Source organism: Alosa pseudoharengus, unplaced genomic scaffold (assembly GCF_046254945.1).
Source record: "Alosa pseudoharengus isolate Yale_2024_CS ecotype anadromous, Long Island Sound unplaced genomic scaffold, YU_APseudo_1.1 YU_APseudo_1.1_scf_34, whole genome shotgun sequence".
NCBI lineage: Eukaryota > Metazoa > Chordata > Actinopteri > Clupeiformes > Clupeidae > Alosa > Alosa pseudoharengus.
Genome location: NW_027468737.1, coordinates 320,023 through 343,346, shown reverse-complemented (window position 1 = coordinate 343,346; position 23,324 = coordinate 320,023). Strand labels below are relative to the sequence as shown.

The following is a 23,324-nucleotide window of genomic DNA, read 5'->3' as shown; positions in this document are numbered from 1 at the left end:
GTCGTCACGTTGTAGTTCGTTTGTAGTCCATGTGGCCTTTCATGTCCAACAGTTTTAATGTGAACTTGGGAATTTGCTGTTTTTGTCACTTGAAAGCTGCATATCTTTCTTTCACAAGCGTCTTACACTATATTTTAAGCAAATACAGTTGTTTATTTAGGATTAGTGAGTGTATGTTTTAACCTTTTGTAGCCCAGTGCATAAAGGGTTAACTTCTAAAAGCCAGCTGGCCAATGAGAGCGCGACCCCTGCGTCTCCACAGCAACCACAGAAAAACTTTTGAATGAACTGAATTAATTGATTGTGACACATTGATTGTTTAAACTGTTGAAATTGATAATACATTTTGTTGAATTGATACACATACATACTATAATACACTGAATATGTATTGTATATATTTTTATTTTCTTGTACCATTGAAAGATCACATTGAATATCTTAGAACTTAGGTAAGATAAGGGTGCACCCGAATATAGAACCGTATATAGAACATCTGATATTGTTATTTATTGCACTGCACTTTGTATTCTATTTATTTCAATCTATTCATTGTACTTATTGTTATTTATACCATTTTATTCATTCACTCTTTTTATTTATTAAATGTCATCATTATTCTAACATAAACTTTAGCTTGTTGCATCCATCTACCTCCAGTAGTCTTATCTAGAAACTTCTGATTCTGGTCCAAGTAACTAGACATAACCCATAATATAGTAAATTGAGCCGAGTGCTACAGTAAAATATGGCGAGCCCAGCCAGGAGGTAGATGAGTAATTTGTAATACTTTTTCACCATTTTGAAATAGTAATTTAACAGCGTCTAGCGACCCAAAACCTTGGTATAAGTATTAACAATAATATAATACTAAAATTCTGATATTCACTGACTTTTAATAAACTGAAATCAACCTAAAAATATGGATATTGTTCAGAACCACGCTATAAAAATTCCAAATGCCGTTTTAGTTAGAGGCATCACTGGAACAGAAAGAGATGAAGACATTTTAGATTTCCTCAAACAATATGGATCTATTAATCAAATAATACCAGTTGAGGATTTATCCTCAGAATTTTATCCAAGCTTAATTTTAGAATACAATTCAGGTGCTGCCGTAAAGGCTTTAGAACCCAAACTACCCTATGCTCATGGTGGTGGTGACAGTAGTTACCGAGTACAAGCTCTTAGCAGTGTTTACTCACAAACTGTAGTGTATAACACAACTAAAGCCTGCCTTACTGAACTCAAAGATATAGCCAAATGTAGTGGGAAAGATTTTGCTGAAGTTCTTAAAGAAATGATGTCCCAAATTAGTCAGTCAATTGCTGATTTACCCCATGCACCATCTAATGACACTGAGCCAAACCCTAGTTCACCTGCATTAGCTGCAGTAATAACAAAACCCCCTTGTAATGCTCGTCAGAGCTACACAGATACACCAATTCCCCCCACTCCACACACCAGAACCCTAAATACCACAGCTTTAACTGCTAATGATTTAAACCCTCCTGAAGTACAGCGAGTAGTAGTTGAGCACATTGTTAAAAGAGAAGATGCAGTCATGCCCTAAACTACGTGCCTTTTCTGGAAAAGCCCCCAGACCCCCTCATGAACCTGATTATGATACCTGGCGTTCCAGTGTTGAACTTATGATGAGTGACCCTGCCATGTCAGACCTACAACGATCACGAAGAATACTTGAAAGCCTCCTGCCTCCTGCCACTGACATTGTCAAACCTCTGAGCCCAAACAGTTTACCTGCTGCTTATCTTCAGTTGTTAGATTCTGCTTATGGAACTGTTCAAGATGGCGATGAGCTGTATGCCAAGTTCATGGGCACATTTCAGGATGCTGGTGAAAAACCGTCCTCTTACCTGCAACGTCTGCAGGTAGCTCTGAATCAGGCTGTTAAGCGAGGTGGTGTTGGAAGTGAGGAAGCTGACAGACATCTTCTCACACAGTTCTGTAGAGGTTGCTGGGATAACGCCATTCTCTCTGAACTTCAGTTAAAGCAAAAGAAAACATGTCCCCCATCGTTTGCAGAGTTGCTTTTACTGCTGCGCACAGAGGAAGATCGTCATGCAACTAAAGAAATGCGTATGAGGCAACATCTAGGCGCCACTGGTAGGCAGAAAGTGTCATCACATGTGCAATCTGCGTATTGCGGTGACGAAGAACAGGGTGCATATGCTGCACTTAGCACACACACACAGGAACTTGCGAAGCAGGTAGCACAGATACAAAGCCAATTAGCAGCAATGACCCCAAAGCATAACACTAACACAAACAGAAATTCTAGTGGTCGATCATGGGAGAGAAAGAAAAATGAGGAACGAACAAGAGAACATGTTCAGCATACAATGCAAAATCAAAACTCTAAGCCCCGTCCCTGGTACTGTTTCAGATGTGGAGAGGATGGCCACATTAAGCCAAACTGTGATAGCCCACCAAACCCAGCTCTGGTAGCAGGAGATGTGGGAAAGAGAAAACCCCAACTCCACTCATGAACATTTAAACTAGAAACAGTCTCTATTTCGGGGCGAATGGGGACTGTAGCTGGCAGATCATGTCCCGCTAAAACCAAGCACAAGCAGCGTGCCAATCTTAAACAGTCCTACGCTAGGAAACCAACATTTAAACTACCCAGAGGATTAGTAGGATCAAAATGTACAGCTTCAGTGAACATAGCTGGTGTCCAATGTAACTGCTTACTAGACACAGGATCTCAAGTAACCACAGTTCCAGACTCATTTTATCAACAACATCTTACAAGTCAAAGCATCAAACCTCTTCATGACCTTTTAGAGGTTGAAGGTGCAGGAGGACAGTCTGTTCCTTATTTAGGTTACATAGAAATACCAGTTACATTTCCCAGAGATTTCCTTGGAGTTGACTTTGAGATCCCCACTCTTGCACTTGTTGTTCCAGATATACATCCTGACGGTCAGTCGTCAGTATTAATAGGCACTAACACGCTTGATGTGCTTTATGAAAAGTATTCAGATATTGCGATCCCAAACCACCGACCCAGTCCTTATGGATATAGGGCCTTACTTAACACTCTGGAGTTGAGACACAAGCAAAACACAAATAGTGCTATAGCGTTAGTCACAACAGTTGGAAAGATTTCTGCTGTCATCCCTGCAGGCCAAACAGTAGTCTTGGAAGGATCAGCTAATGCTCAGAGCGTTCCCACTGGCAAATGGGCCATTATGGAACATCCCACCCAGTCTTCGTTGCCGGGTGGCCTGAGTGTCAAGAGTTGCTTAATTTCTGTCCCTACGAAGGCACCATATAAAGTTCCTGTTGTCATTACAAATGAATCAGACCATGATATCACAATCCCCTCTTCCTGTGTGATTGCTGAACTTGCCACTTTCCACTGCATCTTATCTCAACAAAGTGTTGCTAATAGAGAAACCATGAACACGACTCAAGAAACTGAGCTCAACTTTAACTTTGACAACTCTCCCATACCCCCTGAGTGGAAAGACCGTATTATCAATATGTTAAAAGGAATGCCTGAAGTATTTGCCCACCATGATTTAGATTTCGGTTGTACAGACAAAGTGAAGCATACCATCAAACTTCATGACGAGACCCCCTTTAAGCATCGTGCCCGGCCCATACACCCTCAAGACATTGATGCAGTTAGAAAACACCTCCATGAATTGCTTGATGCTGGTGTGATTAGAGAGTCTGAATCCCCGTACTCCTCACCCATTGTAGTAGTAAGGAAAACGTAACAATGATGTCAGACTGTGTATAGACTACCGAAAACTCAATCTCCAAACAGTAAAAGATGCCTATGCCCTTCCCAATCTAGAAGACACTTTTTCAGCCTTAACCGGTTCTAAATGGTTCACTGTCCTTGATCTCAAGTCAGGATACTACCAAATTGAAGTTGATGAAGCAGACAAAGCCAAAACAGCATTCGTCACACCATTAGGATTCTGGGAGTTCAACCGAATGCCCCAAGGCATAACCAATGCGCCCAGTACTTTCCAAAGACTTATGGAAAAATGTGTAGCAGACATGAATTTAAGAGAAGTTTTGGTATTTTTAGATGACTTCATAATCTTTTCAAGAACTCTGGAGGAGCATGAAAGTAGATTGATGCGAGTGTTGAACCGTCTCAAAGAATATGGACTCAAGTTATCCCCTGAAAAGTGCAAATTCTTTCAAACGTCTGTGCGCTACCTTGGACATATAGTGTCTGAAAATGGAGCTGAGACTGATTCAGAGAAGATTAGCGCATTAAAAACCTGGCCAATTCCCAAAAATCTAAAAGAATTGCGTTCATTTTTAGGCTTTTCAGGTTACTATCGCAGATTCATAAAGGATTACTCAGTAATAGTCAGCCCACTTAACGAACTGACCCGTGGATATCCACCAGTCCACAAGGGGTCAAGAACCAAAGGGAAACCCCAAAGGAATTCAGCAGTTGGGCATCCACCGAAAATAGAGGCAGTTGGGAATCCACCGAAAACCGAGGCAGTTGGGCATCCACCAAAAATAGAGGCAGTTGGGCATCCACCGAAAATAGAGGCAGTTGGGAATCCACCGAAAACCGAGGCAGTTGGGCATCCACCGAAAACCGAGGCAGTTGGGCATCCACCGAAAATAGAGGCAGTTGGGAATCCACCGAAAACCGAGGCAGTTGGGCATCCACTGAAAACCGAGGCAGTTGGGCATCCACCAAAGATAGAGGCAGTTGGGCATCCACCGAAAACCGAGGCAGTTGGGCATCCAGCAAACAGAACAGGTTACTTTAACCCGAAGGAACCATTTGGCTCTTGCTGGACTCAAGCCTGCCAAGAAGCATTTGATACCATCATCTCGAAACTTACCTCAGCCCCAGTTCTTGGTTTTGCAGACCCCAAGCTACCATATGTCTTACACACCGATGCAAGTACCACCGGCCTTGGAGCTGCATTGTATCATGAACAGGAAGGGAGATTGAGAGCCATAGCTTTTGCCAGTAGAGGACTGTCAAGAAGTGAATCATGCTATCCAGCTCACAAATTAGAATTTCTTGCCCTCAAATGGGCTGTGACAGAAAAATTCCATGACTATCTTTATGGAACCCAGTTCACTGTTTTCACCGACAGTAACCCAATGACATACATACTCACCACTGCCAGATTGGATGCCACCAGCTATAGATGGCTTGCAGCATTGTCAAACTTCACATTTAAACTCCAGTACAGAGCTGGCAAACAGAATATTGATGCAGATGCCCTGTCCAGAAGACCACATGGCTAACTCTTAAATGACAGTCATTCCAAGAAAGAGCAAGAACGAATCCGGCACTTCACTCAGTTTCATCTGGACGATACAGAGCCCATGGGTGACATTGACCAGGATGTGGATGTTGTGAAAGCCGTCTGTGAGAGCCGTCTTGTTAAAGTTTCACACGACCAGCACTACAGTGACTGTGGTATTACTCTTGTTGAGTCTCTTGCTGTCTCTGCAGATGCCCTTCCAGAGAGCTATGCCACAGAGAGTGACCATGGGTTACCAACCATCCCCTCCTTCTCACAGTTTGAACTTAAAGAAAAGCAGAGAGCAGACTGTACCATCAGAGAAGTGATTGCTCAAATGGAATGTGGAGAAAAACCACCTCCCACAGTGCGCAAAGAGCTCCCCGACCTCCCTCTTTTGTTGCGGGAGTGGAATAAACTGGAATTGCACGATGGGGTTCTGTACCGCAAAAGACATGATGCAGGTCACACCACATATCAACTTGTTCTTCCTGAAGAACTCAGAGAAACTGTTTTGCATAGTTTGCACAATGACATGGGACACATGGGAATTGATAGGACACTAGATCTTGTTAGAACCAGATTCTACTGGCCAAGAATGTCTGTTGACGTAGAGCACAAAATCAAGACCTGTGATAGATGTGTGCGAAGAAAAAGCCTTCCCGAAAGATCAGCCCCTCTAGTAAACATAAGAACATCAAGGCCATTAGAACTTGTTTGCATGGATTTCCTTACTCTTGAGCCAGATAGCAGTAACACCAAAGACATCCTGGTGATAACAGATCACTTCACAAAATTTGCAGTTGCCATCCTTACTCCCAATCAGAAAGCTAGAACCGTTGCAAAGTGTCTATGGGACAACTTCCTTGTGTGCTATGGAATCCCTGAGAAGTTGCACAGTGACCAAGGACCTGAATTTGAATCTCGCCTAATTAAGGAGCTGTGTGAAGTATCAGGAATACATAAGATCAGAACTACCCCATACCACCCACGGGGTAATCCAGTTGAGAGATTCAATAGAACATTGCTGAGCATGTTAGGTACCCTAGAATACAAGCAAAAGTCCCACTGGAAGGAGTTTGTTAAACCCTTAGTACACGCCTACAATTGTACCAAGAATGATGTAACCGGATTCACCCCATATGAGTTGATGTTTGGCCGTAAGCCCCGCCTGCCAGTTGACCTAGCATTTGGTTTACCCTTTAAAGAAAAACAAGAAAAATCCCATTCGCAGTATGTGCAAAATCTCAAATCTCGACTAGAGGAAAGTTACCAATTGGCCTCTCGCAATGCTCAGAAAGTTGCTGATAGAAATAAATCCCACTTTGACAAGAAAATTACCACTTCCATCCTTGAGATCGGAGATAGAGTGTTGGTGAGAAATGTGAGACTGCGTGGCAAGAACAAACTAGCGGACAAATGGGAAAAAGACATCCATGTTGTGGTTAAGCGTGCCGGAGACCTTCCAGTCTACACAGTAAAGGTAGAGTCCCGAGATGGCCCCATGCGTACCTTGCACCGCGATCTCCTTCTTCCTTGTGGCTTCCTCCCTGTGCCAGAGGAAGTAGAAGAGCTGCCCCCAGACCCCAAGCCCACTCAGCGAGTCAAGACACGTCAGAGCGTTCCTGAATGTGAGACAGAAGCCACTGAGTCAAGTGATTCTGAAGATGAGTTTTTAGCCTCCCCTTTAGCCCCCTTAATTGAGGAACGTCCATGTCACAGTTCTAGTCAATTTACATCCCGCTACGACAATCTATCATCTGGGACAGATGGTATTCAAACCCCCGGCGCATCTGTAGGTCACAGACTCGATACTGAACCTGTGCCTCACCGGCCCGAGGTCTGTCTAGAGTCTTCTCCAGCCCTGCTTTCTGAGTATACGTTTGGCTCTGTCCCTGTCCCTCATCAGCTCGAGGATTATCTGGTGTACAGCCCGGGTCAACCTCCTGAAGATGCAGTCCCCTCCGCCCTGAGTGCTGAGTCTGTGAATCACCCCTCAAGCTCTACTGTAAAGGCCCCCTCCGTCTCCCTCCCTGCTCCCAGCAGCTTGCCTGGGACCTACCCACTGGAAGTAACGGATGTAGTACAAACTGTACACGACTGTCCCTCTGCAGCTCCCCGTCAGCTTTTGGACAACTCCAGTTCATTACCCATTTATCCAGAGCCCAGTTATGGACTCGTGGAGTCAGGACCTAAACTCTGTCCAGAGACCTCAGACATACAGGAGAACCTTCCAAGACGGTCACAGAGACAAAGAAGAGAGCCCAATAGATTGCAGTACACACAGATGGGAAAACCCTTGATCTCAATTGTCCAAGCCCTTTTTCATGGCCTAACTGTAGCTTACACAGATGCTCTATCTGAAAGTGATGGCCCTGATTCACTCTCCTGTCCCTCAGTCCCTGTGATCCTCACTCAGCCCGGTCATTCATGCAACGGGACGTGCATGGGTTCAAGGGGGGAGGGTGTAGCCCAGTGCATAAAGGGTTAACTTCTAAAAGCCAGCTGGCCAATGAGAGCGCGACCCCTGCGTCTCCACAGCAACCACAGAAAAACTTTTGAATGAAATCAAACGAAAGACACGAACCAACACGAACTAACACGAACCAACGAGAAAATTTATCAATAAGAACTCAATAAGAAGAGAAAAGGTAATTATTTGGTCCAATAATAAGTTAGAACATGGTGTGATATGATAAACATGATTAGTAATGAAATTAATATGATATAGAAACCTGAACGACAACATAAACCTGACCGGAGAGAAAACGATTGACAGGACTAACGTTAAATCGAATGGATTGAAGGTACATATTTAACTGTAATATTTACAAGATTAGAACAAGACTAAATACATAAATAGTAATGTAGACATAATTATGACCGTAGACATCCAGAAGACAAAACTTCAAACAGAACTGCAACTTTCTGAACTGCCTGTACTGCATCGAATGCTGGCTTCGGTGAGTTCGTTTTTTTCCGTTAAAAGTTTATGCTAAGCTAGGTTTGCTACTAGAGCTACTGCTGGTGCAGCACCATAAAAGCCTAACGCTAGCTTGAACTCCGGTAATGTTTAATAAACCTTTTAACATAGACCAGTTTCATATAATTTATTTATTGATTTAATTTATTTGATGTGACTATTTATTGGATGTTTTGTACTCTGAGACCTGGATACATGATTGTTTCTGGCCTGTATATTTACAGGTCAGGTTTTTTATAGTGGATAAAAGATCTGAATTGATGGCGAGCCTCCCAGAATCCCGAATCTGAACTTCCTTTCACCTTTCATTTCCCTTCACACCACTGTGGTAGGACTGTAAGACTGACCCAGACTGACCTTTTGACTATTCCCTGACCTCCTGATAACTTCTGAATGAACTGAATTAATTGATTGTGACACATTGATTGTTTAAACCGTTGAAATTGATAATACATTTTGTTGAATTGATACACATACATACTATATAATACACTGAATATTTATTGTATATATTTTTATTTTCTTGTACCATTGAAAGATCACATTGAATATCTTAGAACTTAGGTAAGATAAGGGTGCACCCGAATATAGAACATCTGATATTGTTATTTATTGCACTGCACTTTGTATTCTATTTATTTCAATCTATTCATTGTACTTATTGTTATTTATACCATTTTATTCATTCACTCTTTTTACTTATTAAATGTCATCATTATTCTAACATAAACTTTAGCTTGTTGCATCCATCTACCTCCAGTAGTCTTATCTAGAAACTTCTGATTCTGGTCCAAGTAACTAGACATAACCCATAATATAGTAAATTGAGCCGAGTGCTACACTTTGTTGTGGCATCCGTGTTTGTCACACATTCCGACCGCAAAGCACAAACACTTGCTTTGGGAAAAACAAAGTAGCCACGGTGGCGGTCCTTGTCATTCCGAAGTGCCATGAATGCACCATTTGACAACCTCCTCCCGACCAGGGGGATATTCCATCAACCTCGCTAATGAAGGCGGCGCTTAACAGAAATAGCCTGGCTTGAACTAGCGTAGACTTTCACTTGGGGCTGAAGCCGTTCCATTAACTCAAGTTAGCGGCATCTTGGCCTCGTTTATTCAAGCGAGGTTTAAGTTAGCTTCATCTCTGCTCGTGCACGAGGTAGAATAGTAGACCAAAACAGTAGATTGACGAAAAGAGGATATATGTCATAAAATTAAGACAATACTAAACGATTTCTGTTCAATTTGGCAAGCGCCATCTACAGGATTTTCATTGAAAGTCATCAAATTTAACATCGAGAGAAAAAAATAGATTGCCTACAGAAATTGGAGAATAATGAAAGCATACATTTAAAACAACAATGCTAATGGTTTGAAATCAATTGCGAGTTTGATTGGCTTCACTCTTGAACACATAGACTATACAGTCTATGGTTGAACAAAACGAGTGAATCAGTAGGCTATAAACTCAAAAACAACTTATGGATATGCATATGGATATTCAAAACTATCTATAGCCTAGCTTACGTTCTTAGATTAAAAGAGTTCACACCAAATTATTGTCTAGGTAGGTGGTCATAAAATAAATTAGTATCAACATAATAGCCTATTGTCTCCCATAAGTCCCAAAGTGTTTGAAATAAAATTATCTGAAATGCAATGGCTTTCAATTCAATGGCTTTCAATTCAATGTATGCCTAGTATTTAATCTGTGTAGCACACAGTCGATTTGACATTCATGAACAATCGTCGACACATGAAGCAGTTTTAATTATTAGCTGCCTAGGCTACAGAATAATTATCCTTTGGCTTGCATCAGATATAATATAGCCCACTGGCAAAGCCGTCACTGAACAGCCTACCAAATGTGCATGACCCTTTATCAGCAGTAGACATAGGCCCTATGTCTTTCATCAAAGATTATAACTAAAAATGCCATTATCAAGGTGATAAACAATGTAGCCTTAATACTTCGTATGGGAAGCGAACCTGCGAACACGCAAGCCTGTATTTCTTTTCCTATGCCGTCTCGCTGCACGTTACACCACCACCGAACGTAAGTGATGCAGAGTAGCACGATTCCTAGAACCACATGCATGTGAAGTTAAAACATTTTTAATCGTATAATCTTCATACATTCTTTGGAGCTAGTGAATGTGTAAATCCATGCTTGGTGCACTGTCGGACAAAACATTTCTATAGGCCTACTTCTATTTTTGAAGTTGTAGGCTACAGGTGACGAGAGCACAGGTTGACGGAATCATCTTTTTGGACTCGTTTTCCGACTGATTGGTTTTTTTGCAACACAGCTTTATTTAGCTTGAAAGTTAACCTGCTACGGAGCAGGTTAGTTCTGTGGCATAAATTCCCATGGTTACCAAGCTGGGATTCACGTTAACCTCATTAATGGAACGGAATTCTCACTAAAATTAGCGAGACTTATCGAAATAAGCCAGGTTTGGCCTTTAGCGAGGTTGATGGAATACCCCCCAGGTTTAGTTGACAGCATAAGAAACCATGGTGATATAGCGACACTAAAACAGATCCACTTTCGTGTCACAGCATACCCTGGCTTTGAGCGCAACATACCTCGCTAACCCACTAATCGAGATTCGTAGTGTACCCCACTGGGCCTAACAAAAGTGTTTGATTTGAGCCTTGTTGTCTCAGGTCAACACAATATGTAAAACACTTTGGATTAAATGTGTCAGCTAAATGAACTAGAAAATGCAATTCCAGGGAATTACCATTGCATGTAAATGCAAAAAAGCTGCTGTGTATAACATTATATTACTTACAGTATGATTATTCAGATTACAGTCTTACAGTATTCTTGAAAACCACTTACTTGGTTAGATGTTAGCTTAGAGTATATGACAAGTCAGTAAAAATAAATGGTCAATTCAATTCAACATTCTTTGTTTTAATACAGCAGAATGATACTCAGAATACACTAATGAACACTTACCAATGTAAGCTTGAAGTAAAAATCACAGTTGTGTACAGAACTTGATAATACCAATCATATTATCCTAAGACAGATCTATTTAGCAGTGGTAACTCTGAACTGGCAGCAACAGCTAGAGGCCTCAGTTAATGGTATTAGGTCAAATTTGATGGTGATATATACACTGAAGAATAAAAGAGTCAGCCCTTCAGATTATCAGTTTTATACAGAACTTAGGTTAGAATCTTATTTTTCACACAGCACAGCTCAGGTCTAAAAAGAGAGGTCTAACAGCACAGCTATGTTTCACAGATGTTACAGCACAGGTATGATTCAAAGGTATGAATGGTTGACAAATATGATTTCACAGGTATACATGTTCCATATAGTTAGTGAGTATAGTACTCACAACAATATAGTTCTCAGAATGTCTCAGTGTAGATCTCAGATAAGTCTCAGTACGGTTAAATGGTATGTGCACAGATATGTTGAGATATGGTCACATGTTTGTAAGAATGTATATTAGTAGGTATGTTGCTAGCGACATTGTCAGAGATGTATGGTTGACAGGTGTGCACACAGACAGGCACACACATAATGTCATACACGGTCATCACCACTGGTCTGGTCTGGAACCTAAAAGGCAAAAGCAAACAAGTTTAACAGTTATACCAAAACAAGGAATGTCTGCAATTGTACAATTGTTCAATACAACTAAGGTATTTAAGTGAAGTTGTTACATTACATTAGGCTGACACTTTATAAACTAACGACTAACATGGTAAACAGTTAAAGCTTTTTAAACAATTCTCTCAACAATTCTAGGACAATTAAAAAAAGGTAGAGTAGGCCTACAATACAATTGTTGCACCATCAAGCTACTGGTAGTTAAATACTAGCCTATAATATTAAATTGCAAACAAAGCAGAATTCTGTGTTTTATTGTTTTCAGTTTTAGTATAGGTGATAGCTAATCATATTTTTTTAAATATAAAACGTAAACAGCTTAGAAAACTTTGCAGGCAAAGGGTCTGTTGTTGCTGTTGATAATCATATGAGTAAGGACAGATCATTCTGATACTAAGTATCTTGATAACCAACTGCTATAACTTAAACAGCTTGCTAGGTCTGTCACATTTTTTCCTACAGATTACAATGTACTACAACTGAAAAGTTTGATTCACGTGCCAGGCTACACTTTAATTTATAGACCAGAACAATGCAGAAATGAGTAGGCCAAGTAATCATTGTAGCCTATGTTGACAACACAAACATTATAAGTTAGCTCAACTTCTGTTGTGTGTTTTAACAAGACTTAGTCGTATTGTCCATTTCCTAACAGTAGCCTATTCATGGCTTTCATAAGGTCCCTCTCCACAGTATTAATCAAGCACCATGCATTCATTATCTAGGTGCTTGATTGTATACAACTGTGGAAAGGGACCTGATGAAACCCATCAAAAAACGAACTATAATAGCACACCGTGATCGATCGTATTTACATCAACAGCAGAATGAAAACGTAGCCTGTGGTCTGTTTACACAAACAAGCGGTGTACAACGTTTGGTAAATAAAAACAGCAGCATATGTTAGCTTTAACTAAAATGTGAACGGTAGAAGCTACAGTATAACGTTACGACCATCAACAATGTATTCATGCCATGAATGAAACCATGATGGGTTTCATCAGGTCTCTTCACACAGTATAATCAAGCACCAGTCTGCATTCATAATCTATTCTAGGTGCTTGATTCTATACACCTGTGGAAAGTGACCTAGGTCCTAATGTTAAATAGAACCAGAGTTTACGTTTCTAGAAAAACGCTGCTGCCTAATGAAATGTAATGTTAGTGCTTAGCTGGGAGCCAACGTTACGTTACGTTTGACTGTCGTTAGCTATCAAAACCTACAGCTATCCAGTCACTGTAAAGTCGACGACATTAACGTTGATTAACAGTGGGTTTCCTTACATAATAAATATCAACGTAATAAGGTGCTAACGTTAACTATTTCACTAACGTTAACGTTAACGTTTTCTAACGTTATAACGTTAGTTTTGTGACCCACTGTCATACATGCTAACGTTATAGCCAGAGAATGTCTAATAGGAAATATAACGTTTGACGACATTAACGACTCAAATATCAAAAACCAAAACACTTACCTTCTGTAACTAGCTGAGGTTTGATTGTCGTTAGCTAAATATAGTGCTGACGTTAAACGTTAGCCGGGAGCTAATGTTAGGTTTGACTGTCGTTAGCTATTTATATCGTTACCTACAGCTAACCGGTTACGGTAACGTTAACGTTTGACTAACGTTACATATTTAACGTTAATTAAAAGTGGGTTTCCTTACATAACCCATATCGACGACCACTCATTTCACACATATAACGTTAATGCTAACTTACATGACATAATGTTTGACGAGTTCTAAATAAGTGAAATACCAAAAAATGGAACACTTACTTGTCTGTAATTGCAGAAACCCTCTGAAAGGTAAGGAGCAGTGTTACAGTAGCTTCTACAGCAAGCGACAAAACGTTAGTAACGTTCAGGTTTACCGCAGCTGTGTAATGGTAGATTCTACTTAAAGGTTAGATTGCTTCTAGTGTTGGAATGTTTTCACAGCTGTAAAGCTTAATTAGCACTTACGTAACAATGCATATTTGCCGCCAAAGCGTCTCAACGTTAAGTCAATGGGAATTTATTGCTCTTTTTTCGTAAATATCTCAAAAAGTATAAGGTTCACAAATGTAAAAATGACAATGTACAATTGTCCGTTTCAAGACCTTTGTAGGAGTGTTTGAATGACGTCAAACGGTTCAGTGGTTTTATTGTCATTAAACGTCAAATTTGGTCGGAAGAAGAATAATAACAGATAACTAGAAAAGCATTTCCTGAAGGAAATACAGTGCATGAAAAGGCAAAAATATGATGAGTTCATATGGTTAAATTATTTGCTTGGTAGATAAGGTTTAATATAGTTGGAATGACTGAACAGTTAAATAGGTTAATAATTGAAATGGTTAAATCATTTAGGCAGATAGTTGACGATAACTAACAGTTGGAATGGCTCCAATGTTTGCTAGTAGTTATGCTAACTATGTTAATAAAGATAATAATGCTAACCATTAACATAGTTATATTATGATAACTATGCTAATTAGCATGCTAACATGCTAACTATGCTAACCATATGACTTAGCTAACTTAGCTAATCATTTTTAGCAGTTTTGCAAAAAATGCTAACTAGCATGCTAACATGTTAGCATGCTAACTATGCTAACCATGTGACTTAGCTAACTTAGCTTATCATTTTTAGCAGTTTTGCTAAAAATGCTAACTAGCATGCTAACATGTTAGCATGCTAACTATGCCAACCATGTGACTTGGCTAACTTAGCTAATCATTTTTAGCAGTTTTGCAAAAAATGCTAACTAACATGCTAACATGCTAGTATGCTAACATGTTAGCATGCTAACTATGCTAACCATGCTAACTAGCTACAGTGGGTAGGAGCAGAGAATGTCTAATAAGGGGAGAACTGCCACTCTCGGAAAACTTCCGGTTTCTAAACTGTTCTGAACTGGTTGCAGTTCCTTCTGTGGTTCCACATGAGGGCGCTCGTCCACGAGTGCAGAATGCATGGAGGTCTATGGAGCTGTACCCCTCAAAATCCACTTTTCTCGGGATATAATTTTTTTCCAAGTAATTTGAATATTGTTTTCGAAAGGGGAGGCAAAGAAAATACACTTGGTTGAGTATTATATTTTTTAACGTCACTTAATTGTTCTAAAAAGCCTTTCAAACGTGCCAATGACGTCATTCATTAGCACAATGCTAGCGTGTTATGGGCAACAACGACCCAACCTGTGAGAAATCAAAAGGACATAAGTACTCGTTCATTCAACTTTTGACCTATAACCCATGTTGAAGTTATACAAACTACAATCAAATCTGAGATTTGTCAACGACAATCAGGTGAAAGAGGCACATTTAGCCGTCTAGCTCCATTGACTGCCATTCATTCTGCACTCATGGCGATCGCCCCCAGTGGAACTCTGGTGGAACTGCAACCAAAATTCGGTACAATGGGACTTAATACGGAGTGGCAAGGCTCTCCGTAGACGGGCTCTGGTAGGAGTCATAGTTGATGACAAGTAACAGTTACAATGGCTGAACAGTTAAAAAGTTCAGTAGTTTAAAGGGTTAAATTGTTTAACAGTGAAATATTGTAGTGAGGACTTTTATTTTGAAACAGTTTTTGGCAGAGGAAGCAGTTGGACAGGATGTGTAGTCTTAATAGGGCCAGTTTGTATGCTTAAAGCCTGAGACTGGCAGTTGATGCAGCTGGCCCGAACACCTGCCATAGGATTCTAATTGCTTAACGGCAGTCTTAATAGAGCCATATTGTATGCTTAAAGCCTGAGACAGAGTATATAGTTTAAAAGTTAAATGTAGATAGTGTAATGGATGTTGATAGACAGAAAGTTGAATGGATGTTGATAGGCAGATTGTTTAATGGATGTTGATGGATAGTTTAATGGGTGGATGAGTGAATGGTTTGAAGAGGATGAATGGATAGAAAGTTGGAGGAAATGTGTCTTATATCCTTGTAGAATGGAGAGACAGAGAGAGTTGGTCTAGTTCAGTAGAAAGCAGTTGATACAGGTGCAATCAGTTGAACTGATTCTTTGATGGGGCCTAGATGAGCAGCTGGAAGATGATACCAGGTGCAAATCAAGTTAATTAGTCCATTGTGATGTCATCAGCCCAAGTCTATGGGGAAATTTTGAGCAGTTTTTAATTAATAGTTTAAAAAGTATAAAAGTTACAAAGATGAAAAATACAAAGCCCACATGTCATAAGTAAGACCTACGCAACGCAGTTTGAATGAAGTTTCTACGTTAAACGGTTGAAGCTGCATTAACTGCGTTAGAAGAAGAAGAATAATTAGAAAAGCATTTCCTGAAGGAAATATAGTGCATGAAAATGCAAAAAATATGATGTAAAATATCATACAGAGTAAAAACAAACTATATTGGTTGCTAGGTAGATGAGGTTTAATATAGTTGGAGTGACTGAACAGTTAAATAGGTGGATAGTTTATATGGTTAAATGATTTGCTTGGTAGATAAGGTTTAATATAGTTGCAATGATTGAACGGTTAAATAGGTGGATAATACTTAACTTAGTTAACTTTGCTAATGTTTTCATTTTTAGTAGTTATGCTAACTAACATGTTAGCAATGCTAACATGCTAACTATGTTAACCATGTGACTTAGCTAACTTCGCTAAACATTTTTAACAGTTATGCTAACTATGTTAACTAGCATGCTAACATGCTAACTATGCTAACCATGTGACTTAGCTAATCACTAATAATTTTTAGCAGTTTTGCTAAAAATGTTAACTAGCATGTTAACATGTTAGCATGCTAACTATGCTAACCATGTGACTTAGCTAACTTAGCTAATCATTTTTAGCAGTTTTGCTTAAAATGCTAACTAGCATGGTAGCATGCTAACTATGCTAACCATGTGACTTAGCTAACTTAGCTAATCATTTTTAGCCGTTTTGCTAAAAATGCTAACTAACATGCTAACATGCTAACTATGCTAACCATGTGACAGCTAACTTAGCTAATCATTTTTAGCAGTTTTGCTTAAAATGCTAACTAACTATGCTAACCATGCTAACTAGCTACAGTGGGTAGGAGTCATAGTTGATGACAAGTAACAGTTACAATGGCTAAACAGTTAAAAAGTTCAGTAGTTTAAAGGGTTAAATTGTTTAACAGTGAAATATTGTAGTGAGGACTTTTATTTTGAAACAGTGTTTGGCAGAGGAAGCAGTTGAATAGGGTGTGTAGTCTTAATAGGGCCAGTTTGTATGCTTAAAGCCTGAGACTGGCAGTTGATGCAGGTGGCCCGAACACCTGCCATAGGATTCAAATGGTTAAATTATTTGCTAGGTAGATGAGGTTTAATATAGTTGGAATGACTGAACTAGGTAGATGAGGTTTAATATAGGAATGACTGAACTAGGTAGATGAGGTTTAATATAGTTGGAATGACTGAACGGTTAAATAGGTGGATAGTGTAAAAGGTTAAATTATTTGCTAGGTAGATGAGGTTTAATATAGTTGGAATGACTGAACTAGGTAGATGAGGTTTAATATAGTTGGACTGACTGAACAGTCAAATAGCTGGATAGTTTAAAAGGTTAGCCTGAGAAACTGATAGGGTGCAGGTGGCCTGGCAACCTGGCCTAGGATTCTAATTGCTTAACGGCAGTCTTAATAGAGCCATATTGTATGCTTAAAGCCTGAGACAGAGTATATAGTTTAAAAGTTAAATGTAGATAGTGTAATGGATGTTGATAGACAGAAAGTTGAATGGATGTTGATAGGCAGATTGTTTAATGGATGTTGATGGATAGTTCAATGGGTGGATGAGTGAATGGTTTGAAGAGGATGAATGGATAGAAAGTTGGATGAAATGTGTCTTATATCCTTGTAGAATGTAGAGACACAGAAAGAGTTGGTCTAGTTCAGTAGAAAGCAGTTGATACAGGTGCAATCAGTTGAACTGATTCTTTGATGGGGCCTAGATGAGCAGCTAGAAGAAGATACAGGTGCAAATCAAGTTAATTAGTCCATTGTGATGTCATCAGCCCATGTTAAGTCTATGGGGATTTTATAAAAGTTAATAATTAATAGTTTAAAAAGTATAAAAGTTACAAAGATGAAAAATACAAAGCCTACATGTCCTAAGTAAGACCTACGTAACATAGTTTGAATGAAGTTTCTACGTTAAATGGTTGAAGCTGCATTAGCTACGTTAGAAGAAGAATAATAAGAACTAGAAAAGCATTTCCTGAAGGAAATACAGTGCATGAAAATGCAAAAAATATGATGTAAAATATCATACAGAGTAAAAACAAACTATATTGGTTGCTAGGTAGACAAGGTTTAATATAGTTGGAATGACTGAACAGTTAAATAGATGGATAGTTTATATAGTTAAATGATTTGCTTGGTAGATAAGGTTTAATATAGTTGGAATGATTGAACGGTTAAATAGATGCATAATTTAAATGGTTAAATTATTTAGGTAGATAATTGACGATAACTGACAGTTGGAATGGCTCTAATGTTTGCTAGTAGTTATGCTAACTATGTTATCAAAGATAAAAATGTTAACCAAGTTACTTAACTTAGTTAACTTAGCTAATGTTTTCATATTTAGTAGTTATGCTAACTAGCATGCTAACTATGCTAACCATGTTACTTAGCTAACTTAGCTAATCATTTTTAGCAGTTTTGCTAAAAATGCTAACTATCATGCTAACATGCTAGCATGCTAACTATGCTAACCATGTGACTTAGCTAACTTAGCTAATCATTTTTAGCAGTTTTGCTAAAAATGCTAACTAGCATGCTAACATGCTAACATGCTAACTATGCTAACCAAGTTACTTAGCTAACTTAGCTAACTAGCTACAGTGGGTAGGAGTCATAGTTGATGACAAGTAACAGTTACAATGGCTGAACAGTTAAAAAGTTCAGTAGTTTAAAGGGTTAAATTGTTTAACAGTGAAATATTGTAGTGAGGACTTTTATTTTGAAACAGTTTTTGGCAGAGGAAGCAGTTGAACAGGATGTGTAGTCTTAATAGGGCCAGTTTGTATGCTTAAAACCTGAGACTGGCAGTTGATGCAGGTGGCCCGAACACCTGCCATAGGATTCAAATGGTTAAATTATTTGCTAGGTAGATGAGGTTTAATATAGTTGGAATGACTGAACTAGGTAGATGAGGTTTAATATAGTTGGAATGACTGAACGGTTAAATAGGTGGATAGTGTAAAAGGTTAAATTATTTGCTAGGTAGATGAGGTTTAATATAGTTGGAATGACTGAACTAGGTAGATGAGGTTTAATATAGTTGGACTGACTGAACAGTCAAATAGGTGGATAGTGTAAAAGGTTAGCCTGAGAAACTGATAGGGTGCAGGTGGCCTGGCCACCTGGCCTAGGATTCTAATTGCTTAACGGCAGTCTTAATAGAGCCATATTGTATGCTTAAAGCCTGAGACAGAGTATATAGTTTAAAAGTTAAATGTAGATAGTGTAATGGATGTTGATAGACAGAAAGTTGAATGGATGTTGATAGGCAGATTGTTTAATGGATGTTGATGGATAGTTCAATGGGTGGATGAGTGAATGGTTTGAAGAGGATGAATGGATAGAAAGTTGGATGAAATGTGTCTTATATCCTTGTAGAATGGAGAAACACAGAGAGAGTTGGTCTAGTTCAGTAGAAAGCAGTTGATACAGGTGCAATCAGTTGAACTGATTCTTTGATGGGGCCTAGATGAGCAGCTGGAAGATGATACCAGGTGCAAATCAAGTTAATTAGTCCATTGTGATGTCATCAGCCCATGTTAAGTCTATGGGGAAATTTTGAGTAGTTTTTAATTAATAGTTTAAAAAGTATAAAAGTTACAAAGCTGAAAAATACATAGCCCACATGTCCTAAGTAAGACCTACGCAACATAGTTTGAATGAAGTTTCTACGTTAAACGGTTGAAGCTGCATTAACTGCGTTAGAAGAAGACGAATAAGAAGAAGAAGAAGAAGAAGAAGAAGAAGAAGCCTAGGAAGAACAGTACAGTGCATTTTCATGCACTGTAATAAGAAGACTTGGAAGAACAATATAGTGCATTTTCATGCACTATAATAATAATAATAAGAAGAAGAAGCCTAGGAAGAACAGTAGAGTGCATTTTCATGCACTCTAATAAGAAGAACAGTGATAATAGTCCATTGCATTTACATGCAATGCAATAAATGTAAATGTAGGGTCGGGTTTTAATGAGGCTAGATGACTTGTTTTACAAGCCAGATTAAAAAGTTAACCTTTAACCTTTAAACATTTAAGCAACCTTTAAACTTCTAATTTGAAAAGTAAAAGTAACAAAGCTGGAATGTACCTTCAACCCTAAAGTGAAATTTAACAAATCCTATTTTCACTTTCTGATACAGATTTTTTTTATCCACCAGAGAGTAGCATGTTGGTTTGAACATGACAACAGAAACCACTAAGAAAGAGGTTGATTGTTTAGGAATAGAAATACATATATATATATATATATATAATATAATACATATATATAAACATATATATAATATAATATAATACATATATATAAACATATGCTTATATGTTGAGCTTTTTATATAGCCATAAATAACCCAATTTAGCAAGTAGAAAGCAAGCACACACACACACACAACCTACCTTCTCAAGAGTTTCAACCTACCATAAACAAAGTCTAGCCTAATGCTATTGTAGCCAAGAACAATTACATAAAATGTTATATAATGACAGTGTTGTCACTCCCACATAAGCTCTACCACATGGACATTTGGAAGTTGTGTAAATCGAGCGTGCATGCATGGCTACTTGATATAACTGGACTAAACAATGTAGCCTAGGCTAACACACTCTAAATGGTTAATTTATGATTATTAAGTAGCCTATGTTATTATTAAGGTTATTATGTAGCCTAATCACTAAAAATGTTCAGTAAAAAAATGTGTGCTTACCAAGGACTGAGAATGACAGACACACAAGTGCGCACGGACAGTGTAGGCTCCACCGAACAGTGGGACACACTTTCAGTTTAAATCCAGTTTTCTGTAAAGGAAAGGAACAGAGTCCATTTGGGAACTTCGGGTGAGTTGGTAAATTGCCACTCCGAGCACACTCAAAACGTTTTAACTCTGTTTCACAAGCGCTGTAGTGGCGTCCATATTGTAAACAGCTCGTCTCGTATCAGATTGAATTTATGAACTCACCCTTGTATTGCTCGATCGTAGTTGACAAAGGAATTTGTATGAAATACAGAACTGTCTCGTTGATGATTCCACTGGGTGGATTCATTTCCCTCATTCCTCCTCTTTGTGGACCGGTCTGTTCACTGAGGACGCCAAGTCTCCCGTCACCACTAACCAGCTGACACTTCACACAGTGAAATTGGTCATACTTATCTACTACTAGTAAAAGAGGTCACCTAGTATGTTATTGTGTTTGTAGCAGGTTACGTTCAAAGGGGAAAGTTAGGCATACCATCCCTGACACAAAGGTATTTATTTGTGAGGGAAGTCAATAGGAGTTCCAAAATAATTCCCAACACAAGAATAGTTTCCCAGCATGTCCCTTTGGGGGCTCCGTACACACACAGTAAATGTTGTTAATTACGTACCACTGTGGGGGTTGGTATTTTAAAAATCCTGCATGCTGGATACCCAATACCCAAAATTATAATTAATTTATCTTGATGAATTCTGTTTTATCTCCCCTTTCGATACTGTGAATAAATGTGGGCACTAGCCTACAACACGAGGCACTAGCTACAATAATTGTGGCATTGATGGACAGTTTAACACGGAGCCTGACTTATTCTAATTACTTCTTTGGATAAAGTCTATCTTATTTTTATTGTTAAATAGGCTATTTGGTTGACCCATCTCCTGACAATGTTACAATATGTAATGTATGGTTTGCCTACAAAAATTATTAGCATGCAGAGTGAGAAGCGAATTACAGTAGTGCCCACATTAAACAAAGTTCATCAAGATAAATTAATTATAATTTGGGGTATAGGACCCCAATAAAACTATTTCACTTCTGAGAAGTGTATTACGATCTGTAGTTTTTCTGAAAATGGAGGAGTGCAAGACTCTGTTGTCCTCTTTACTGATCAATAGGTCAAGAAAGGAGATCTATTTTCTACTGTATTCCAGGGTCATTCTTATATTTCCGCTGCGCGTCGGGGTTCTGTTCTCCCTGTCGGGACTTATTTTCTGATAATTACCGGCCGACAATACATTATCCCTTACATATATTGTAACGTCGGCGCACAAGACATTGTTAGCGTTCTCCCACGCAGGGCATGCTGGGATACGGGAGCGAACATTTGGGTTTATGTCTGTATTTCTCCTAAGTTATAAGTGTAATGTTAGCGTCTTTATTGTAACATGTTTCCCTTTTAGTTCTCCCTCGTGCGTGATCCTTTTTGTGTGGGGGGCTGCATCCTCCCCTGTATGTGTGTACTTGACCTGCTCCGTGTGTGTTGTATTCTGTGTCTGTATCTCTGCTCTCGTTCTCAGCTAATACACTTTTTGATTGGATAACTGACTGTGTCGCTATCAAATCGTTACAATATAACCTATTTATTCACTGCTGCAGAAATAATAGACTGTCACTGTATATTCAGGTATTTCTAACCACTGAGTCGCCTATGTATTTTGATGAATTGTTTTGTGGTATCACCATAGTCATGATATTAATATGTCATATCTTTGATTAGAGGGGAAACTCCAGACCACATGTAGTTGCTGAATCACGTGACAGTCATGTGACTGCATATTTCCTTATTCTTTCCCCTTTATCAGATGCTGCGCATGTGATAATCAGGTGACAGATCGAGAGAAGCCTTCCATGGCATTTAAAACTCTAAACTCACTGTCAGATGGACACTGTTGACCTTAGGCCGTGTAGGTGCGGGGAGGGGTCGCGGTTCAGAGCTTGTTTGGTTGGGGCTGGACAGAGGAGATGGCGAGGAGGAGGTCTGATGCGACACCTTGGACTGTCCCGTCTGGTGGCAGATGGATAAGTAGCATTTGTAGCATCACTGTCAGATGGCATCTCCCACAGGTGATTTCACCTGTAAGACCCATTCACTTTGCAGCTGTGTTTTTATATTTTTATATTTATGTATAATTATCATTCTGCGGTACAGAGAGTGTCAACAAAGTCCCCAACATGCAGTCTAAAAATACAACCTCTACAATACAGTTCCATAAATACAACCTCTACAATACAGTCTGGTCTACCCAGCAAGTATCTATGAAGTTAGCCTGATATGCATATGGGCCTATTTTTGGGATTTTGCACAGCGTCTATTGTAATAGCTCCTGTGTCCTCATACTGTGACCTATCATCAAATGCCTGGTATCCCCTGAAAGCTGAGACCTTGTAGAATTTTTAGAAACTGTCAGAATGACTCTGTTATGTACTGTCAAGGTGCTACAGTAGCTGGAATATTGCTTTT

General features: G+C 39.1%; 1 protein-coding gene across 3 annotated transcripts in view; it reads right to left on the bottom strand.

The window, feature by feature from the left end:
* LOC143101385 (tumor necrosis factor receptor superfamily member 5-like) overlaps positions 1-23,131 on the bottom strand; it is a 35,154-nt gene extending 12,023 nt beyond the window's left edge. The window contains exons 1-2 of one of the 3 annotated variants that reach the window (XM_076264696.1): positions 21,067-23,131; positions 20,815-20,905 (exon numbers count right to left, since the gene is read on the bottom strand). The gene's annotated coding sequence lies outside the window, so the exon portion shown is untranslated. Of the gene's footprint in view, positions 1-20,814 lie in introns of all 3 variants that reach the window. The other 2 variants (XM_076264694.1, XM_076264697.1) reach the window with 2 other exon arrangements.
* Between the last annotated feature and the right edge of the window lie 193 nt (positions 23,132-23,324).